General features: G+C 40.4%; 1 pseudogene; it reads right to left on the reverse strand.

Moving 5' to 3' along the window:
• LOC127028604 (chondroitin sulfate proteoglycan 4-like) overlaps window positions 1-22,520 on the reverse strand; it is a 34,196-nt pseudogene that overhangs the window by 5,894 nt on the left and 5,782 nt on the right.

A 22,520-nucleotide genomic window follows, 5' to 3' on the forward strand; every position in this document is an offset into this window, starting at 1 on the left:
CTATCAAGTTACATGAGCTGCCATGTTTTAGTCATTCAAGTATGAGACCCTGTATCACAGTTAAGATTCTTTAAGCACTTAATATCACAACCAATCAAATCAATAAAAGTCTTCTTGGAGACACCCATGAGGACTGTGTACAGCTGAAATTAATCTGATACTTGGAGTTTTCATAGAGCAAAAGGCTACTCCTTCTGCCAAAAACTAAAGGCTTCCAACCTCGGACTGCTGGTTAATGGCACCAGAACAGCTCTTCTTGAAAAATACTGTTACAAGCAAAACAGTGAAAATTACCAAGACTCTGCTAGTATTCAAGCAGAGGGGAACAAAGGCTCCTCTTGAGTTCATTGGTAGATGCCAGATATTTAATGACACAGCAAATCTGGATGATTGCATTGATGGGTTACATATGCCTGGTTACTTAACAGATATAAATGGATCAGACAAAGAACAAGCAACTGAGATGCCCTTTGAAGTAACAATCTACCCCTGAACTAGTTATTATAAAGTAAATGCTTACCATAGACTGTGTAAAACTGAGGATTTCCTGAGTGGTATTATCAGAATTTACTCTGATCAGCCTTCCAAGTTTTGGGGAAGTTACAATCACAAAAGTTATAGTTCTGTTTCCTGCATTGGTCACATCATTGGTTACAGCTTTCAGATCATGTCATGAAATAGGTTTCCTGGAACCTAAAAAACATCAATTAAAAGTAACATAAATTTGCAACAGCAATTTTTCCCAAAGGGTGAGTTTTATACGTATAACTCGCCCTCTCATCTAGTTATTCTACTTAGCATTTTAATAACATTTTATAAGATCAGCAGGTTTGCCCTTTTTCTAGTTATCTTCTAGTTACAGCTCTTCCACAGCTTTTTCAATCAAAAAGTACATCAGTAGGAAGTATCTTTGTTTTACAGAAATGAAAAAAAGTACAGTTCTCTTCAGCACATGTAATTGCTAAATACTAGCTTCTGCAAAAACAACCCAAAGTATGGAATAGAGCATGTATAAGAAGCCTTGTCCCTACATTACATGTCTAGAATTGAATTCAAACTCCAGCTGAAGTCACCATCATTAATGTTTTTGGAAATCCCAGCTGCCCACAGAAGGCAGGGTGATTTGGCTGGGAGAAGCCTTAACACAGCAAAGTTTCTAGTGAACACACACAAACCAAAATCGATTATTACCAGAAGCCTGAACCACACTTTATCGATATGAAAGATGATTTTCATTAAATGAAATTAAAAAATAAATACTGAACAAATTAGGAAGAACATCACAAAACAGAAATAACGGCCTCAACTGAAAAAATGTATTAAGATGAATGGAGACTGAGGGGTAACAAAATTCTTTTAATACATAGCACTGCACTAACCAGTACCTTCTGTCTTAAAGATTATAAAGAGCTTTCTGGAATTTAGCCAAACCAAGACAATTTTTGACATAGCTGTAACAAAACCAAACCTAATAATTTCCTAAAAGAAAAAAAAACAGTTTTATTTGGCTTCTTTATGATGCACTGTTTCGTGGCATACACTCAGCAAACTAAATCTGATGTTTACTGATACTTTTGGAAGAGCAATAGGTCCCCATAATCCTGTTCCTCCTGCCTCCATTTTTACATTTTGTTTTTTCTTGAGCAACAAGCTTTTATAGGTATCAATACATAACTTCAGATACTAGCAGTATATATCCTTGAAGTCTGAATTATCAATCCATCTTCACTAAAGCATAATGTTTATAGAGGAATAACAAAAAGTAACATGTTCCTGCTATAATATTCAGAAGAAAAAAATATGGTAAGCAAACTGAAGAATGGGAATGTTTTGCAAGTGTCGTGGTTTAACCCCAGCCAGCAGCTAAGCACCACGCAGCTGCTCCCTCACTCCCCCTCCCCCGCTCCCAGTGGGATGGGGAGGAGAATCAGGAAAGAAGGTAAAACTCGTGGGTTGAGATAAGAACAGTTTAATAACTAAAGTAAAATATAATACTAACAATAGTAATAATGAAATATAATAATAATAGTTGTAATGAAAAGGAATATAACAAAAAAAAGAAGAGGGAAAAAAAAAGGAAAAAAAACCCCAGTGATGCACAATGCAATTGCTCACCACCCGCTGACTGATGCCAGAGCAGCGATCCGCCCCTCCCAGCCAACTCCCCCCTGTTTATATACTGGGCATGATGTTCCATGGTATGGAATACCCCTTTGGCTAGTTCAGGTCAGCTGCCCCAGCTATGCCCCCTCCCAGCTTCTTGCACACCTGCTTGCTGGCAGAGCATGGGAAACTGAAAAGTCCTTGGCTTAAGATAAGCGCTACTTAGCAACAACTAAACCATCAGAGTGTTATCAACATCATTCTCACACGAAATCCAAAACCCAGCACTGTACCAGCTACTAAGAAGAGAGTTAACTCTATCCCAGCTGAAACCAGGACAGCAAGCCATTAGTAACGTCAGGATTCTGCCTGTTTACATGTAGTTGTGCCCTGGCTCAAACCACATCTACTTTGAAACAGAGTTGTTATAATCAAATGAGATCTTCTGGCTCTGTTTTCCCCTTTTCACCTGCCCATGCCTCTCTGTATCCATATTGCTTTGAAAAGCAAAGCAGTCCCTCAGGTCTAGAAAAATTCTCCCACACTATATCTAATTCAAGAAGTCTCCCTCCTCTTCCTCTCTCTTCTTTTCCCTTTTCTGTGTGACAGGCAGAGAGGGAAGCACAACCTTGTGTTGTGTGTACAGCAGATGTGGTCAGGAATGTAAAACTGAGAGCAACAGTTAATCAGACCATGTGTATCTGCAAACACAGTTATTTCTCAATAACCTCCTATTTATGCAAATCAGGCCCCAGTGTCATAACAAAGACACAATAACTCTCAAACATGGTCACACTGTAGTGATGGATGTTACCGCTTCAATTTTTCATAACCATACCAGGTTATCGCACCACCACCATCACAGTGCAGGGACATGGGGATGGAGGAGGTGTGTATTTCTGTGCCACAAAGCCCCAGTTTGTTCTTAATAGACCTGATCTTACTCATGAGCCAGGACTTGATCACAAGGGACTTCACTGCACAGCAGAGGCCGAAATACAGTCTAGGGCCACAGACAATAAAGTCTCCCATGCTTTCCTGTGAAATGGGATCCTCATCCAAACATAACCTTCTCTTTCACCCACTTTTGTCCTGAGACCCGAAAACCTTTTCCAGCCCCTGCAGCAGTTCAGCTCTGGTCTGACACCTCAACAAGGAGAGGAGGGTTATTTGTCAGTCAACAGACTGGGTGAAGGAAAGTGAAGTGAGAACACCCTCTGCCTGTTCCCAAACATGGGAACAGAGTGATCACAAAAGCAATGCCACCTAAACACTGGGGAAAGGAACAGAGAGAGAGGGGAGGAAGACACACAACAGGGATGGGTGATGCAGAGTAGGGCCAAGCTAACCCATACAAGCAGAATGCAACAGCATAAGGCCATCATCAGTACCTAATAATTTTGATATCTATTTTACTGCCTACATTTAAGATTTGGAAACTGCTCTGGCATGAGCATTCTGCCTATCACTGCTAAACAGTTATGGATCATCTCATCTACTGACTGCTCAGACAGCTCTGCTTCTGAATACCTACAAGTCAGGCTGCCTCTTCTTCTCAAAGAGCAACTCAGCTCATTCCTTCTTTAAGCGATTGCTTCCCTAAGAGAGCAAATCCTCACATTCTAGATATCTAGCATATGTAAGAAAAAACTCATATATCTATCAGTCAATTTACTGAGCACACTGAATAAAACAAGCTTCTATTGAACAGAAAAAAATCCATAAATTGTATAAACAAATCTGGTATATCCAACACAAAAGAAGACAGCAGTACATGCTCTTATAAAATTGCAGAACAATATGCTTGAGAGAATAGTTTATACCCAGTCATGAAGACATGGCAAATTCTTCACAATAAATTCAAGTTTTACTTCCCTACAGAGAAGTTTCTTCAAGTTGTCTCAAAATTAAAATTTCCTGCAGTGCTATAAAATATAACAGGACATTGTTTTTATGTGTATTAAGCATTTGGCATCATCATTGTTATAATAGTCATTTCATGATGAGCAAGTACAACTGAAACCCATACAGCTCCAGAATGTCTTTAAAAAGTATCATAAAGAGAACAGGTGAAAAAGCTAGTAATACTTTTTAACATCAAAAAGGAATTTTGCTAACTCAAAGTAAGCAAGAATTCAGGAAAAACTGTAGGCTTAGATTAATACAGCTTGCAGTGCTGAAAGAAATATTGTATTTTGCAAACCAGAGAACTGATAGATAGCCTAGAGACTTTGCCTTCTACGGAAGTATCATCAGGCATACTTTTCTTACAATTATCTTTGGCTTAAGACAGAATTCCTGTAAATCCCTGTGCCTGAGGCAACCTTACACACCAAAATCACAGATTAATAAGCCTTGGAAGTGGATTTATGTGAATCCCATTTATATCGGCTGAATTAGAAGATCATGCTGCTACAATCTCATTTTTTGTTGCCTGTGTTTAATTGGCTTTTGTTGCAAGCCTTTGTTTATGCAGCTTATATTCAGGAAGTTTAAGAAACTAAAGTGCTCCTCTTCTGTATCGAATTAATAAATCAAGGTACAGATTAATACCTATAGAGCTTTCCCAATTCTCAGTCTCTCTCTGGCTGTACGGTTCATGTTCAGAGAAAAAAGAAGGTAGTACAAACAAGAAATATGATGCGAGATGTTGCTGAGAGAAGACTAATCTTTATTTCTCCTTTAATCCTGCAATTAATGTTGGATTGCTAACTCAGTGAGGGATTACTCTTGCCAATGCAAAGCAGTAAATGGCTCTGGTGAGACTCTCAACTCATCGACTCCTGCAGGAGTAGGATTTCATTAAAAAAATACTCAGCTGCTGATCCAACTAGTTCCAAATGCACAAATATGAATCAAAGTTGTTCAGTCCTGATTCATCAGTGAGTCTGCGCTGCTCTCCGTAACTCTGCTCAAACAATAAGAAAGTGAACTAGCAATCTGGTGAGTTTAAGTGTGCTATTCATAGTCCCATGGACACAAGCTTCACTCTCCTTTTACCAGGCAAAAATCACAACCAGCTAAATTCTATGAACATAATATAGAGCTTTTAAACTAATCTGAATGGGGAACGTTCAGAGCTTAGGCAGACAGTGTTATTGTCACACTGTGCTTATATATTTCACTGCCAATTTCCATGACTGAGCATATACGCATATCAAAAAGTTAAAGACTATAAAACAATAAAACAATATGTTGTTTGAGAAAACATAACTGTTCTTTTAAAAATCAGACAGATAGATGTTCCCAGGTACAGTTATCTATAGTTTAGTCAGCTAGCTATCTGACAAATAACCGTATATTATGCAATTTTTTCAAATGGACGAAATCATGATAATCTGTTAAAAACAGACCTGGAAAGACTCCGAGTCCTTTGTTCACTTCAAGGCTAATGGCTAGCGTCTGAGCTGTGATGCTAAAAATCTGTCGAGGTGCAAAGTTCAAACCATCTGTTACCTGAAAGTTGAAGCCTCCAGACATTGCTCCTGTAGAAAACAAAAACATAAATTTATTCTTGTATTATTCTGTTTGTCATCCAAAACATACAAACATACGCTGGACACCTTTTGCTCTTGGCTACAGTGAAATATATCCAAAGTCATTCTGAAGCAATTTTTGATCAGTACCTTTGTATCTTAATTAGAATTAAATAAATTCATAATGCAGAGAACACCTTCCCAAGGAAAAACTACTGGCTGTTGCTTACACTGAAGGCCAGACATCCCACAGATGTAAATCAGCAGAGTGCCCCTTCCTTTCTTCCTTCACTGACCCCAGTGGAGCTGAAACCAAGTTAAACTTGGGGAAACAATGGCTCCCAAATTTTCTACTCCATTTATATCTTAGGAAGGACCCAAGCCCCAAAGCAGTCACATTTTGGCACAGAAGTAATTTGGGGAGAAAAACAACTAGAATGTTCTTTCATTTTGATTTACATTTAAAGGACTGAATCAACTCACAGGTTGTTTCCTTTGCCTCTTCACTCCACTTCAGCTTTGCTGAAGAGGATATGTTGTCACAGCTTAAATTATTTCAGAGGTTATGTGTACTTATAATAAATGCACATTTTTTTCTTTAATCTTAGGACCTGTATGTACTTTGGCACAAGTGATAGCAAAATACCTCCAGGAGACTGAGAGGATTCATGTAAAAATACATCTCTCAGAAATGACTTATTGAGGTGTATAGAGCTTCCTAAGTCTTGCTTTAAGCAGAGGGTCCCCAGATTGTTTAATTACATAGAAAGAGAGAATGAAAAATTAAAGCATTAACTGTTACAAACAGTTACCATTGCTCTTCTACTTGCTTTGCCTAATTTAGCCATGAGATATTGCTACATGAATTTATATCCTGAAAGTGAGAGGTTGCCATGTACTTTTGCTTAAAGATCAGCACTCCTTGCCTAACTATAAATTAACATATCAGAAGAATCAAATGTGGGTTCTGAGATTATAGTTAACAACTCCCCTAGGTGATGCTCTTATATCCAGCCAGGCACTGAAGCAGCTCTGGAAGACCAGGTCATATTGTTTTTATTTTAAAAGCTTTTATGCTCTGATGTTTTCTCTTGATAAAAATGCACAAGTAGTTGCGCATTTAAAAAGGCATTGAGGAGTCTACCATTTGCCTCAGGTTGGGAGAAAAAGGCTTCCTTAGCTTCACTTGCTTTTTTGGCTAATGCAGGGCAACTGTCTGAATGACACTATCAGACATTTTGTCATTGGCAGAGTCAGGAACAGAACTAAATCCTGAAGTGCTGCTTGGGTGGAGCATGTATTATTTTATCACAATTAATTTTTAAAAGCACATCTGATCAGAGGTGAGAAAAAGGACACCAGAAAGAGGACTGTAAAAACTGCACTGAAAAGACACTGAGACTTCAGAACCGACAGGAGTTCAATTCAGTACTGCCCTAAGGAAAACACTGGCAGGGTTTAAAGGCAGAACCCATACTGCGAAAGCGGGATGGGAGCACCCTGGAGTGAAGAGAGGGTGGAAAAGGGAAGGAATTCTCACACTGAAAGAGGAGTACAGAAAAGGAAAGTTATGTTCTGGTTCTGTGTTTATGCTGGTGACAGAACAATCAGGGATTATAGAGAAAACAAACACAAAATTTAAGGGGAAAACATGAGAACAGAGAGGCAGATTTGCAACTCACAGCACAGAATAAACAACATAATGTAACTCACAAGACTGAGAAAAGATGAAGGGAAAATTTTATGAGGTCTAATGTTAGAGGCATAAAAGCAAAGTATGGTAGTGCTTTCTTTGGCAGTACAAAAGACCCTGAGGATGGAGAGTCGCTACCTTGTACAGGCGCAAAAGATCTGTGGTACCATGAGGAGTAGCCAGGGGATGGAAGAGCTGCCTCAACCAAGAAGATGCTGCTCTTCCCCTTGGAAAGGGCTAGAATGAGTAGGAAGAGTAGAAGTCAGGCTGTGGAGAACATGAAATGGGGGTACTTCCCAGGAGGATCCAAAGAAGCTAGCATACACTAGAAGACTGAAGATGAAGGGCAGAACCACTGAAGAGGATGGGTAAGAAGCCTAATGACAGCAACCAGATAAGGAAAGGCCCCAGGACAAGGCTGGGAGTGAGAAGATGAGAGTAACAAGTACACTTCCAGCAACAGTCCAAGATGAAGGAGGAAAGAAAATCACAGACCAAGAAAGGAAAATAAGTGAAATGTCAAAAGTACTTTCTGAAACACTAGAGGCCATGAGACTGAGCGGATGGCAGAGCCAGAGCAGCTGCATGATCTGACACATGACCTGGGCAATTTTACATTTCAAATTTACTGTACAACCCACACTCCCACTCACTGGAAAATGAAATTTGCTATTCTTTTTACTTTTATTAATCAAGATTCACTTCCTAAAGCTACAGATGTGCATTTGCCCTTTCTGGAACACAGAGTGGATTCATTTCCTCACACTCAGACTACCACCTGCCTACCACCACGGGGGTTTTTACATGTCAAAGTCTCCCTCAGAACAATTTAAACAGCTTGGCTCACTTTTGCCATGCTCTTGACCTTTCATTTCCTGACCAAATTATTTGAGCAGGATACTTACAGCTCACCAACAGCTGCTTGTATAGCAATTTCAGCAACACATATGCACTCTGCATTGGAAGTCAGAGCATTTTAACCTACACCAAGCCTCATGAAGTCACAGCACAGATCTGGAGTGACTGCTGCACCCAAGGGAGCACTGGAAATAATTCCAGCCTGCCTCGGGGCCAGTGAGAGTGCTGTACCTCTTCCATCTCCTTCCCCTTCTTTAGCGCCTCCTTTCTTCTTTCAGCTGATGTAACATGATAATAGAGCTGGAGCAGGAGAAAAGCAGCTATTGCCCTGTAAAGCCCCACCTCTTCCTCAGGCTGGAACCCCGCTGGGATCATTCCTGCGGCTTCCCGGCGCTGCCACTTAAGGATGCATGAAGCTGCCCTGACTTCTTTTTTTATTGCCCACACATTCTCTCTGTAGCTACAGCACAAATAACCCAGTCTCTAGCTCTGGCCACTGGCAGAAGAGAGTCAATGGTTAAAGTTGAATTCCTTCACAGCCTGAAAGGGAGGTTGACATCACCCACATGAACCATAACTTCATTGCCCAGAGCTGCTCAGGAACATGACTACACTGTAGCAGGTATCTGAGAGACTGTTGGTCCATGAATAGCTCTGCACTGTATCAAGACAGAAAGGCTTCAGGAGATTCTCAGTGACAATGGTCAAAAAAATGGATTTCATATCTCTGAAAGCTGCATGGCAACGTTCCCCTACTGCAAACCTGGGTTCAGAAAGAAGGCTGCTACCAACTGAACCACTAATATACCAAGTGTTGTGGTTTAACCCCAGCCAGCAGCCAAGCACCACGCAGCTGCTCCCTCACTCCCCTCCCCCGCTCCCAGTGGGATGGGGAGGAGAATCGGGAAAGAAGGTAGAACTCATGGGTTGAGATAAGAACAGTTTAATAACTAAAGTAAAATATAATACTAACAATAATAATAATGAAATATAATAATAATAATAATAATAGTAATGAAAAGGAATATAACAAAAAAAAAGAAGAGGGGGAAAAAGGGAAAAAAACAGTGATGCACAATGCAATTGCTCACCACCCGCTGACCGATGCCCCAGCAGCGATCTGCCCCTCCTGGCCAACTCCCCCCAGTTTATATGCTGGGCATGACGTTCTATGGTATGGAATACCCCTTTGGCTAGTTCAGGTCAGCTGCCCCGGCTATGCCCCCTCCCAGCTTCTTGCACACCTGCTTGCTGGCAGAGCATGGGAAACTGAAAAGTCCTTGGCTTAAGATAAGCGCTACTTAGCAACAACTAAAACATCAGTGTGTTATCAACATTATTCTCACACTAAATCCAAAACCCAGCACTGTACCAGCTACTAAGAAGAGAGTTAACTCTGTCCCAGCTGAAACCAGGACACCAAGGTTTCTTGGTGAGCACACATTTAAGCAGTCATCAGACCCTTTCCTGTTTAGTTTGTGAGATCATGTATCACATAACCAGCACTCTGAGATTTTTGTGACATTACAAGGAGATCTTCAAAGGATTACAAACACAAATATACTGAATAGGAGCAGTATTTTGGTAACAGAGGTGGTATTTTTGAAACCACATACCATTGTGTACAAATACCAGCTGCCCTTCAATTATATGAGCCTGAATAAAACTAAGGATACTCTTGTTTGGAGAAGACTTCAGAGCCAAGTGCCCATTGCTAGGTGGAGTAATGGAATATATCAGTTCTGATGGTGAGGAGTCCTTGTCTTCTGCACAGACGTAATCAACAGTTATTTCTGTGACTGAACCCACCCAGACCTAGAAAAACAAAAATAAAAAATAAAAAAAAGGAAAATGCATGCAAAAGAAAAACAGAAAAAAACTCCTCAAAGAAAAAAGAAATAATAAAGATTTGTGATGTGTAACACTAGCAGCTATGACAGGTTTCCTTACTGTCCATCCACATTTCTGATCAGGAACTGGAATAGTTAATGTTGGCAAAATAGTTTTCAAAAAACAAGACCATGAAATAATACAAGCAAACACACCCTATACCAGTTTGAGTTTTAGATAGCTGCAGCACGAGTGCTCTATTTGTCAGGCACTATCCAAACTCTTACCAACATAGCAAAACTGTATTTTGATAACTGAGTCAAGGAGCTCCTTTCCAACACATACACATGAATATTAGTGTCGTACTTCACAGCAGGCAAGGCATTCAATATGCTCTACTTTCACTAGCAGAAAAGAAAAAAGGAAAACAGCCTGGGGACAGCACAGTCTCTAATACAAATGGAACGCTTCTTGTAGCTGTATTATTTCCTTCATACAACATGCACTAAAGGCCCTTTTTTAGTGCACCAAACAACCCACAGAGGTGCTCAGTCCAGTGGGAGATGAAGGAATCAACACCTCCAACAGCTGCTTAGCACTTTGCAAGGTCATGCTTCCAGACAAAATAAACAACTAGTATTTGGAAAGATGGTATAAAACCTATTACTTAATTCTAGTAAATCTAAATGGTGTGGGTTTTTTGTTTTTTTTAGCTTAAGATATGCACAAACTGCAAGATCCTTCTTTCAAGCAGAAAGGACTGCTGTCTGAGCTTCATCCACATCTCACTGGGTAATTTCTTGTTTGGAAATTATAAGCAACAGTTCATTTTACTCTTCATCTTTGCTGTATTTATTTAGAATTGCAGACAAAAGTACTAAGACTAACAAAGAACAATACAGATTTATCTCAACATGAAATGAAATTCCTAAATATTCAATACGTCAATGTCAATTCTTTCCATGCAGAATTTATATCATAGTGTATAATCTTAAAAGCCTCAGCTTGAGCTTCAAAACACATACTGCATCATCCCTTCCAGTCCTCCTAGGGCCTTAGTACACTTAACAAATATCTGGCAGTAACATCACACCAAATGGTTAAAGAGGAAATATGATTGTGGTGGGTTGACCCTGGCTGGATGCCAGGTGCCCACCAAAGCCGCTCCATCACTCCCCTCCTCAACTGGACAGGGGAGAGAAAAAAAACCGAAAGGCTCGTGGGTCGAGATAAGGACAGGGAGAGATCACTCACCACTTATGGTCACAGGCAAAACAGACTCGACTTGGGAAAATTAATTTAATTTATTACTAGTCAAATCAGAGCAGGATAATGAGAAATAAAACCAAATCTTAAAAACACCTTCCCCCCACCCCTCCCTTCTTCCTGGGCTTAACTTTACTCCCGAACTTTCTACCTCCTCCCCCCCTGAGCGGCGCAGAGGGACGGGGAATGGGGGTTTCGGTCAGTTCATCACACATTGTTTCTGCTGCTCCTTCCTCCTCAGGGGGAGGACTCCTCACACTCTTCCCCTGCTCCAGTGTGGGGTCCCTCCCACAGGAGACAGTCCTCCACGAACTTCTCCAATGTGAGTCCTTCCCATGGCCTACAGTTCTTCACGAACTGCTCCAGCATGGGTCCCTTCCACAGGGTGCAGTCCTTCAGGAACAGACTGCTTCCAGCGTGGGTCCCCCATGGGGTCACAAGTCCTGCCAGCAAACCTGCTCCAGCGTGGGCTCCTCTCTCCATGGGTCCACAGGTCCTGCCAGGAGCCTGCTCCAGCCTCCTTCGGGCATCCACCTGCTCCGGCGTGGGGTCCTCCACGGGCTGCAGGTGGATATCTGCTCCACTGTGGACCTCCATGGGCTGCAGGGGGACAGCCTGCCTCACCATGGTCTTCACCATGGGCTGCAGGGGAATCTCTGCTCCAGCGCCTGGAGCACCTCCTCCCCCTCCTTCTTCACTGACCTTGGTGTCTGCAGAGTTGTTCCTCTCACATCTTCTCACTCCTCTCTCTGGCTGCAATTGCTGTCACGCAGCAACTTTTCCCCCTTCTTAAATATGTTATCCCAGAGGTGCTACCACCATCTCTGATTGGCTCGGCCTTGGCCAGCGGCGGGTCCAACTTTGAGCCTGCTGGCATTGGCTCTGTCGGACACAGGGGAAGCTTCTAGCAGCTTCTCACAGAAGCCACCCCTGTAGCCCCCCCGCTACCAAAACCTTGCCACGCAAACCCAATACACTGATTGAGATGCCTTGCTGGCTGCAAAACAAGCCTTGCTGGCTGACTTTCTCTGCAAAACAATCCCTCCACCCCCAAAATGTAGTGTGTGTAGAGAATGCCATGCTCAACTACTAAGCTCATATTTGTATTTGGTTTGTGTGGGCTACCTTGCCACGCAAACCCAATACAATGATATTTGACAAAGGGCATTTTACCTCCATCTGCCAAAACCAAAAATCATCAGTCACAGATTTTTCCCTAAGTATTAATGTTACTTTTTAATAAAAACTATGGAAGAAAACCTGAGATTTTTTAAAGCCACTGGGATTTTTACCACAACACTTCAATAGAGGAAAGATTTCAGACTATATTGTGTCACAAAATATGTGCCATGGAAAAAGAGATACTAAGATGAAATTATATGTGTTTTCTAATTAGAAAAACAAGTTTGAAAAAGAAGTTGTGTTACATTTTATAACAGAAAATATCTTGCAATCAGGAAATAGCTATTTTGTCCTTGTGAAATATGTATTTCTCTGTAATGTAATTACTAGTATTGAAGTTTGATAAAAGATACCACCTATGAAAACACAGGATGATAACTAATAGCAAAGGCTGACTTACTGAGCAGCACCAATTAAGCACATCAGTGTCATTGGTTTTGTATTGAGACCCTTTAACTCATCACAGTAGCACTTGATTCAGATTATTCTACACAGAAAATAAAAGGTCACATACAGAATATGCAAAAACATAAGAAAGGACTATGCAAACATGTTATTACATATGACTCAGGTTAAATGTCCAAAAGTTTCAAAATTTTTTCACTTACTAAAGGAAAAATTGAACGTTTTGCTATAAAGCCAGTGTTTATTTCTATTGTTCCAGTACACTAACACACAATGCTTTTTAAAGTACTGTACATGCTGAGGTGCTTCATGACCTTCAACACGATCTTTGAGGAATGAAAGGAGATACAAGAGCTGAAAAGGGCTGTAGGGAAATGGACACTCAGAATACTGCAAATACTGTACAAGTGGCTTATTTTCCACATCTGGGATCAAGTCCTCCTTGAAGAGCACCATGAAAACTGTATCTGAACTTCCAGGATGTAGCATTACACTAATTTTGCATTTGCCTAACACATTCCATAGGCGTGGTCCAAAAAAAGGTTCATGACCCTGCCCACTGGGAAATAACCCATTCTGCTCTGCTTACAGCATTCAGCTTATCAGTATCTCCTTGCATGCTACATATCCTACCAGACACTCTAAATTCACAGCCATTTTAATACTCTGGTGAGTGATTTAAAGAAAAAAAATCAGTGTTTGAATTCAGCTTTAAAAAAAAATCTAATTCTAGGAAAATACGGCCCTCTTGTGGCAACAGGAGGATACAGTCATTTCACAGCATCACATTTAAACACATACATAAACGGAGCAAATAAGGCCAAGATACTGATTTTCCTAAAAATATCATATTTCCCTTCCCCATCCCCACCCCAGCAAAAAGAATGACCATAGAATCTGTGGAAATTTTAGGAAATTATACCTAAAATGCTGTATGGTTTCTAAATAAACGCACTTATTGTTCTAATGGAAAGGCTTTAAATTAAATGCAAGGATTACTATCATACATTACAGAAGCTCTCAGGACAGTAAAACTTTCTGTATCTCATATGTTATATTAATGTAAATACTTTAGCATGTCATAAATTTTCAGAAAAAAAAAAAAAATTTCTCCTAGAGAAAATCAAAAACAACCCCCAAAATGTTTGGTTGGTTGTCCTCCTGAAACTCCTCCCATGGTGTTCATAACCTTGATATAAACAACAGACACGGTGGTTTGAAGAAGGGATTTTATGGATGCCCCAGAAGTGAGGAAGCTGGAGTTGAAGGACTCGTTCAGTGTGTATGTACACACTCAACAGCTTCTTGCATTTGGCCAGAAGTCCCATGACAAAGGCCAAAAATTGACTTTCATATATCCACACCAACATCACTGGCCATGTAATGCAGCTCTTCACAAAAGCTATTTCTCAATAACAGGTGCCATATGCAAATCTATTTTTTTAATTGTTAAGCTGTTCTTTCTAGCTCTTTTTATATTGAGATCTGCAAAATTTCTGAGGTGCTAAACTTCAGTCAACTCAAATGGTCCTATTGGACCTCACTTTTCACAGTACTGGTCCCTGATTTTGTACTTTTGTACATTTCCAACCTTTCAAAACATACAGACTAAAACAGCTACTGCCTTTTAAAAAGCAACACACAGTTTATTACTCAACATTCACCACTAGCAATGTCCCTGAGGAGCACAGACTACTTGGCTAGAACATGGGGCCAGCAAGTATCATCCTACACAGGAATGCTCGGCTCCTCAATATTTAGCAGGACTAAGAAAAATCCATTTTCTCCCACCTATTTGCTTTGAAGAAGGATCATCTTAATGTGTTCCTCCCAGTATATATCTTGACTGCCAGCTTTGTTTTAGTATGCAGATGAATCCAACGTATGTGTGTATATTAGTACTCACTCATGACAAAAATAAAGCTTATTTCTCAGTAATAGCTTATGTATGACCAGCAAAACCACAGGCACAAAGGCAACATCCTGGTTCTGGGTATGCAAACAGCCTGCCCAGCTGAGAGGACCAACTTTGGCTAGGTTAAGCTGCGTTATCATTGTTCTTGGGAAGCCTAGACTTACCAGCCATTTTTAGAAAAATCCGTGTGCTGCACTGCAGTGCACTGCACGGCCTCAGTTCTGTTTAACAGACTGCAGTTCAATGCCAGCAATGCACCAGAAAGGAGACACAGAAAGATATCTGACTGAACATAGATCCCTCTTGTCTGCTACTAGACAAATATTACTGCGTGCTGTGCTGATGTCTATAGAGTTTCACTGTAATTAAACCAGGGAAGGTTTTACTCTGTACCACCCAGATGCTTGTGAAGTGAGACTGCCCTTCTGTCAGCAGTCTCTGCACAGGACAGGGTGTCCTGTGTTGTGGGCATCTGCAGATTATCATGGATTACCTGCCGTCACTGTGAAGCTGCACAATACTACCACTATCACTTTTAAAAAATTCTGTCTTTTCTCAAGTGAAAAGACTACATACACAACACAAGGTTATGATAATCTCTACAGTAATCCATTCTCCTTCTGCAACACACTACTAAATATGTAAAATTAAATGTATGTTTTAGGTGCCACCAATTCGTAAACTGTATCATACAGCACTGGGGATGATGTAGCCTCAAAATATCCTCCTTATCTTCTTTCAAATCTATTCCTAAATATCTTCTCTGTCTTGATGCCTCTCAACTGGTTTACTGTGACCGCAGGTTCATTAGCTGACCCATACCCATTTCATTCTGCTTTTCAGAGTCACCTAATTTGGTTTTACTCATCAGATCTCAGAGTGGAAGCCTTTACACGTGGGGGGCTTTTTGGTTTACATGGGCACAGTGTCCATAATAAATCGGTTCTGGTTACTGGGTGCTTACTATAACGCAAACAAATAATCCTCTTCTAAATAAAGAAATAAATCTGAAAAAGCACTGAAACTGAAGTGACAGTAGTGTCTTTTTTCAAGATTGAAAGATTAAACAGCCAGATATGGTTATTAAGAGCAAAAAGTATCATCAGTCAACAATTTTAAAATTTTCTTCAGGAATTGGAGGGGGGAGTTATAAACAAGTTAGCACATCTTTTTTTTTAGCTCACAGTATCACATAGTAATAGCTTCAGTGTCTGCACTAATATTTTGATGACCTCTAACAGCCTAGATTTTCACAGGCTGCATTGTATTATTTTTATTAGGAACTTTAAAAATGTCTGTAAAAGTCTTCTGAAGGGAACATTCCTGTTTTGTATCAGAAATACCCAACACATAATCGATTCTCTAATGAAGTGCCAGTGAGAATGCTGCTCTCTTCTCTTGTCCCATCACACTGGGGATCCGGAGAAGAGCAGGTAGCAGAATGCACCTCAGCAGGTCTGACCCTTCGGTACACTTAATGGCAAGAGGCACAGGGTCTGAAGGCTGTGCAAAGGCAACAGTAAGATGTTTGCACTCTCAGCATCACTACTCTTGGTACTTTTCTAAGTTATGCTGTTCATTAACAGCCCTCAAGATACCCTAGCAAACCACACTAAAACACAACAATGATCCAGGTACAAGCCATCCACCCCTGCAAGCCCTATGTTAGTCCAAGAGACTTCATGTACCTTTAAGATTAAAAGAAAGCTCAGTCAGCCCTCTAGATAAACTTTACATTACAACAGCAGCAAACTTTCTTCATGATGACTAGAATCTCCCTAAATGAAAATTACTCATGTACTGCCTCCATTCATTAACACTAATCTATTTAAATCCCAGGACCACCATTTATTATATTGAATATCCTAACAGATACAAACTTAATAATCTGTAATGATGGTACATTAAATGGTATCAGGTTAGAAATCAACATTTTAAGATGATGACAAACATATCCAAAGAATTCTGTTAACTTTTATAACAGGAGCTTCATCATTTACTGCAGTAACTGTTACAAATACAGTTTGGGGCAAGCTTTGTTTCCACAATTCCGTGTTATTTGCTATCACAATAAAATTGTCTGTCAGTTCCTCGCTGTCATCATGAACATAGTAGATTAGTTCTTGTTCCACCTGAAAAATATAACAACCTGAAAAATTAAAGAGGCTAAAAGAAAATGAATGTCACATTAAAAAACCAAAAACATTCAAGTCTACTCATGCCCCTCTGGATTTATTGCCTCAACTTTTTATGACTTCTGATAATTTATTTATGCTTATATCTGATCTGTACCTCTATCTTTGTTCTGTCCACAACAGCAAATTTTACAGCTCATCTGTCCATTCCTCTAGCCAGCATATCTTAAGTTGCCAGTCTTGGCATTCCCCCTTCACCCTAAAAAGAAAATGGAAAATCCAATCCCACTATATTTACCACGACTTTTCTTGGAATCTATAAACTGAAAATAGTATTAGTAGATGGTGACTTATGATATAGTTTTGCTTCTTAAAGCTAAAAGACTGAAAATTAGCTTATTGTGCATATACTGTCTCTCTGTGAGCAAAGATATGACCTAAAAAGAAAAATTTGTTTCCACTTCTCTCCTTGTTCAGTCTACACACCATTTCCTCTGGTTAGCTCTTTTCAAGATGTACCCACAGTCTATCTGCCTTAGGTTTTCAGAGTACCAACAACTCTGCCTGACTGCGAATGGCCCATCAGTCTACCGTGATTATAGCACACTAGTTTGTGTGACCAGTAGCACACAAGGAAGTGATGTGGTTGGTTACAACAACCAGCCACCCTCCCTCCTCATCCCAAATGACCAGCTAGCAACTGCAGAAAGATCTTCGGTACAAGGCCAGAATAAAGCTCAAACTCATGCATCTCGCCACCTCCCACTAAATCATCCCACTGCAGACAAAAATTAGCTTTTAGCAATATAAAGAATTAATCATGACCACAGCAAAGCATATCTAAATGCATTACCTGTTTTCTGGTAAATGCTGTTAACTTTATTCCAGGAACATGAGAGTTTTCAACATACCCATGCTTTGGCTGCTCAAGTAAAATAAATTCACAGCTGAGTCCTGCAAAGTGTCTACTAAAAATTTTTAGATAGTCTTCCACCAGGGCTTTTGAGCCCCCTTCAATTACTGTGAAGTTATGTAATTCCAATGGAATCATTCTGGGGATGATGTCTACAGAGATCTCTGTTCCACTCACTGTTCGGACACCATTGGTCACATCCAGAGAAAAACAGTCATCTAGTTGGTCAGAAACTGTCTGCACATACTGAACTTTGCCCTCATCAACATCTTGCTGTGTGAAGGTCAAAACTGGCCTTCGGTCAGCACCAAGATAACTTTCTTCTGAGGAAAACTTCCAAATGTATCCATGTACTGGAAACTGTCTTACTGTGAACACAATCTCAGATGGAGATCTGTTTTCATGAACAACTTTCAATTTAAAAACATATCCCAAAATTATTTAAACAGAAACAGGAGAAATTCTTTCGTTCTCGTTGAATTTTTCACTTTTAACCCTGGGATTGTCTAATTAAATTGGCATTCCTTGTTTGGGTTACATGGTATATCTGCAAAGTCCTAATACAATACAATTCTTTAAGTAGACGTGTTAAATAACATGGCATGGGAGTGTTTTGTAACCCTGAATATGTTTTATAAATTTTTAAAAGGAATTAACTAATAGCCTAAGAATTGTAGACCCCTGCCTGAAACAAGGATTTCAGCAGCACAGCAATGTGCTGCAGGAGCCCCCTCGCGGTGGTTATTGAAAGGCTACACACAAACAATGGGGAGGAAATTATTAACCAAAGAGAAACGACCTCAGGTTTGTGACTTGAACTTTTTAAAATTTTGGATCCAATCCTCAGACAGTGTTAATTGGGCTAGCTCCAAACTGAATGAAACAAAATCCTTTCTTCCTTGGTATTTTCCCACCAGCTCAACTAAGAATGATACATGAACATTAAGTACAAACAATTGTCACAACTAAAACAAATATACAAGTGCAGCATCTCCAAATCTTAACTTTCACAAGCACCAATATGTAATGGAGTCAAAGACTATGGGCAGTCTTTTTCTTTAACATAACCGGTTTTCCTTCCTAGCAATGGAAGCTTGCTAGTGTCAGTCTCTCCAGAATTAAGCATCCAGAATGCAGTCATATTAGTGAAAACCAAAAGGAGTTAAAGAAGAGAAGACAGAGAGACTAAAGACACTGCAATGGCTGAGAAAGCAGTGAAGAAAACTTGCTACAAGATTGGAGAAATGGACACCACAGTTGTTAACTTACTTGCAGTTTTCCTTTACTGATTTTAACTGGTTTTCCTTCTTCAACTAAGAGATTGTTTTTGTTCACAATCCTTGGTGGCCACTGATGACTTTCCAAATATATGTGAACGTGCACTCCAGCATCCAGATGGACATCTTTAGCATGGACTATAAAGTTAAATGTGTCAATAAGGTTGTTGCTGTCATTATGCCTGTAGGTCACATACCCCTTTATCAGATCAAGTTGAGTAAAGGAAACCATCAATAGATTATTTACATATATTCTTCCATAGTTTGGGAAAGAGAATATCTCATATGTAATCTCATGATCATTTCTGATGTCTTGGTTTGTAATAGCACTTAGGTTAGCTGTTGTAAGTTTCCTCTTTTCCTTTTTGAACCAACAAGCCTGTATTATTTGCCAACCTAACATAAGAATCAGTGGCACTAACTTCTAGAAGCAAAGATGTATAGTGCTTGCCATCTGTCACCAAGAGCACAAAATACCCAAAATCTGCACCACGGTGTATAAACAGGACTTGCTTTTGCTCTAGGTCTGCTTGTTTGAATTGGTAGAGTCTGTGCAAAGTATCATTTGTTAGCATCGAGACCTGATTGGAAATGCCACGTCTAGTATACAGCAACTGCCCATCATCAAAATCAGAATCAGGATCATGATAGCAAAGATCTGCCAAAGTTAATAATCACTGCCCATTTCTCACTATGTTAAATATCTTATCAATTACACGTACTGGTTTCTCATCATTCTTCAGCTGGACAGAAATGTTGAATATAATTTCTACTAAAAAAGGTCCTACTTCTGGATCAAAGTTTGCCCACTCTCCTGATGCTTCACTGGAAGCTCTGACAAGAAATTCATCAAATGCTGTCTCAGAATCGTCATGCACATACATAAGGTGCTTATCAATTATATCTTTGTTAGTGAAAGTGGTGAGATTGTCATTACTCTCGAATGAGCCTGAAAAATTAATGAGTTTTAATTTCCCATGCTTAGGAAACTGTATAACTTTATATTGGAAAGTTTTATTATCCAGTGTTTGCACAAACAATTTTGTGCTTGTTATTAACTCTCTTTCACCTTCAATAACAGTCAGGCCATTGTTAGTCAAAATAATGTTTCTGAAATCTGACTTGATGTAGACTTCAAAGTCGTATAAATTTGATTCCAGATACTTTGTAGAAATGAGGAATCTAAATGAATCACAGTTGTCTTCATCGTATCTCCTGATTAATTCATATGCCACTTTTTGATCACTAATATCTTTCTGGCTAAAGACTGAATCTTTTTTCAAAGGCTGGTCACCAAGCCGTATTTGTACATTCTTTGGTAGGGACAGCATTTTAAAATGAAGCTCATCTTCAGGTATTTCTAGATCCACAATCACAGCAAAAAGATTATCTGAATTCAAGTATTTCTTTTTTTATTTTTCAATTTCTAGAGGAGCATGTTTCAATAAACTGTACCTCAACCATTTCACTGATTGGAAACACGTGCTCTTCACTGATTCCGTTTCCTATGCTAACTTTGAATTTAAATTGGTCAGTAACATTTTCCAGCTGAATTTCTTTAGAAGTGCTACAGTATCTCACACGGCTGCGCTGAACAGAGTGTTGAGAAAAAGAGTTGACTTGCTTCCATTTTCCCCTTCAATGCTGCCTTTGGACTTCCCCAAACTGAGGTGGCTCTGTGATGTCGTACTGTATCTCCAGCTCCTGGAGGTTGGCATTTGTTTCAACTGCCAGATGCCTAGGTGTGATCAGAGCTGTAACACCTTGGAGTAGTTTTATTCCTGAGTTGTTGACAACTTTGTAATCCAAAGGAACTGCCATGACACGTAACACAACAGTGTTGCTCACTTTCTCACCATCACTTGCTCTCAGAACAATCCTTGAGTTCTTGAAGCCTGTGTGGACAAAGAAAACAGTGCTTTCTCTTAGGTCCTCATTAGAAAAAGTAGTAATAGCTTTTCCAGGATGCTTTGAATTTTCTAAAAATCCTGCATCTGCATTCAGATTTGCAAACACTGAAAGACTAAGACCCACAGGAACGATACCCTTATCTAAAACTTTTATCAGATCACTAGTCAAACATTTCTTTGAGTTCTCTAGTTCTTGCTCTAGCAGCAAGTTTCCCTCAGGAAGTGTGATCTCAGGAGCATCATTTACTGGAGTGACAGTAATGCTAAACACATGCTGCTCATTTCCTTGCAAATACGGAGGCACAATCTTCTCACTGCTGGTAGAAATGGAGAAATTAAAATAATCATAAGTGTCCTCAGAGCCATCATGGACATAAAGAATCTTCCCTCACCACAGGTCCTGCATAGTAAATGTATTTATCTCCTGCACTGGTTCAACATTGTGGTGGGTTGACCTTGGCTAGACACCAGGTGCCCACCAAGCCGCTCTATCACTCCCCCTTCTCAACTGGACAGGGGGAGAAAAATACGACGAAAGGCTTGTGGGTCAAGATAAGGACAGGGAGAGATCACTCACCAATTATCGTCACAGGCAAAACAGACTCGACTTGGGGAAATTAATTTAATTTATTGCCAATCAAATCAGAGTAGGGTGATAAGAAATAAAACCAAATCTTAAAAACACCTTCCCCCCACCCCTCCCTTCTTCCCGGGCTTAACTTTACTCCCAAATTCTCTACCTCCTCCTCCCGAGCGGCGCAGGGGGACAGGGAATGGGGTTTGTGGTCAGTTCATCACACATTGTCTCTGCTACTCCAACCCCCGCGACAGGCACTGTGGCTGAACCAGAGAACCAACCTGTGCCAGTATCAGTCGCCCCTATACAGAAGAAGAAATATACAAAAAAATCAGTTCGTTTAGCAAAGGATGAAGATGAACCAGGGTCATCACGAGAACAGGAGGAAGAGGCAGAACCAGAGGTAATCACCCGATCTCTATCCCTGAGTGAGCTGCGGGATATGCGAAAAGATTTCAGCCGTCGTCCAGGTGAGCACATTATCACCTGGCTGCTCCGATGCTGGGACAATGGGGCTAGTAGCCTGGAATTAAAGGGTAGGGAAGCCAAGCAGTTGGGATCCCTTTCTAGGGAAGGGGGCATTGACAAGGCAATTGGAAAAAGGGACACAAGCCCTCAGCCTCTGGAGGCGACTCCTGTCAAGCGTGAAGGAAAGGTATCCCTTCAAGGAAGATGTTATCTGTCAACCAGGCAAGTGGACCACCATGGAAAGAGGTATTCAGTACCTGAGGGAATTAGCCGTGCTAGAGATGATTTATTATGACCCGGACGGTTCACAATTACCCAGAGATCCAGACGAAGTCCAATGCACACGACCCATGTGGCGGAAGTTTGTATGGAGCGCATCATCATCGTATGCCAACCCACTGGCAGTACTAACCTGGAAAGATGAAGAGGCACCGATGGTGGATGAAATGGCTCGCTAACTCGGGCAATATGAAGAAAATCTCTCTTCCTCCCTACGAGCCCGTGTCTCGGCT

Source organism: Gymnogyps californianus, unplaced genomic scaffold (genome assembly GCF_018139145.2).
Source record: "Gymnogyps californianus isolate 813 unplaced genomic scaffold, ASM1813914v2 HiC_scaffold_36, whole genome shotgun sequence".
In the NCBI taxonomy this organism is placed as follows: Eukaryota; Metazoa; Chordata; class Aves; order Accipitriformes; family Cathartidae; genus Gymnogyps; species Gymnogyps californianus.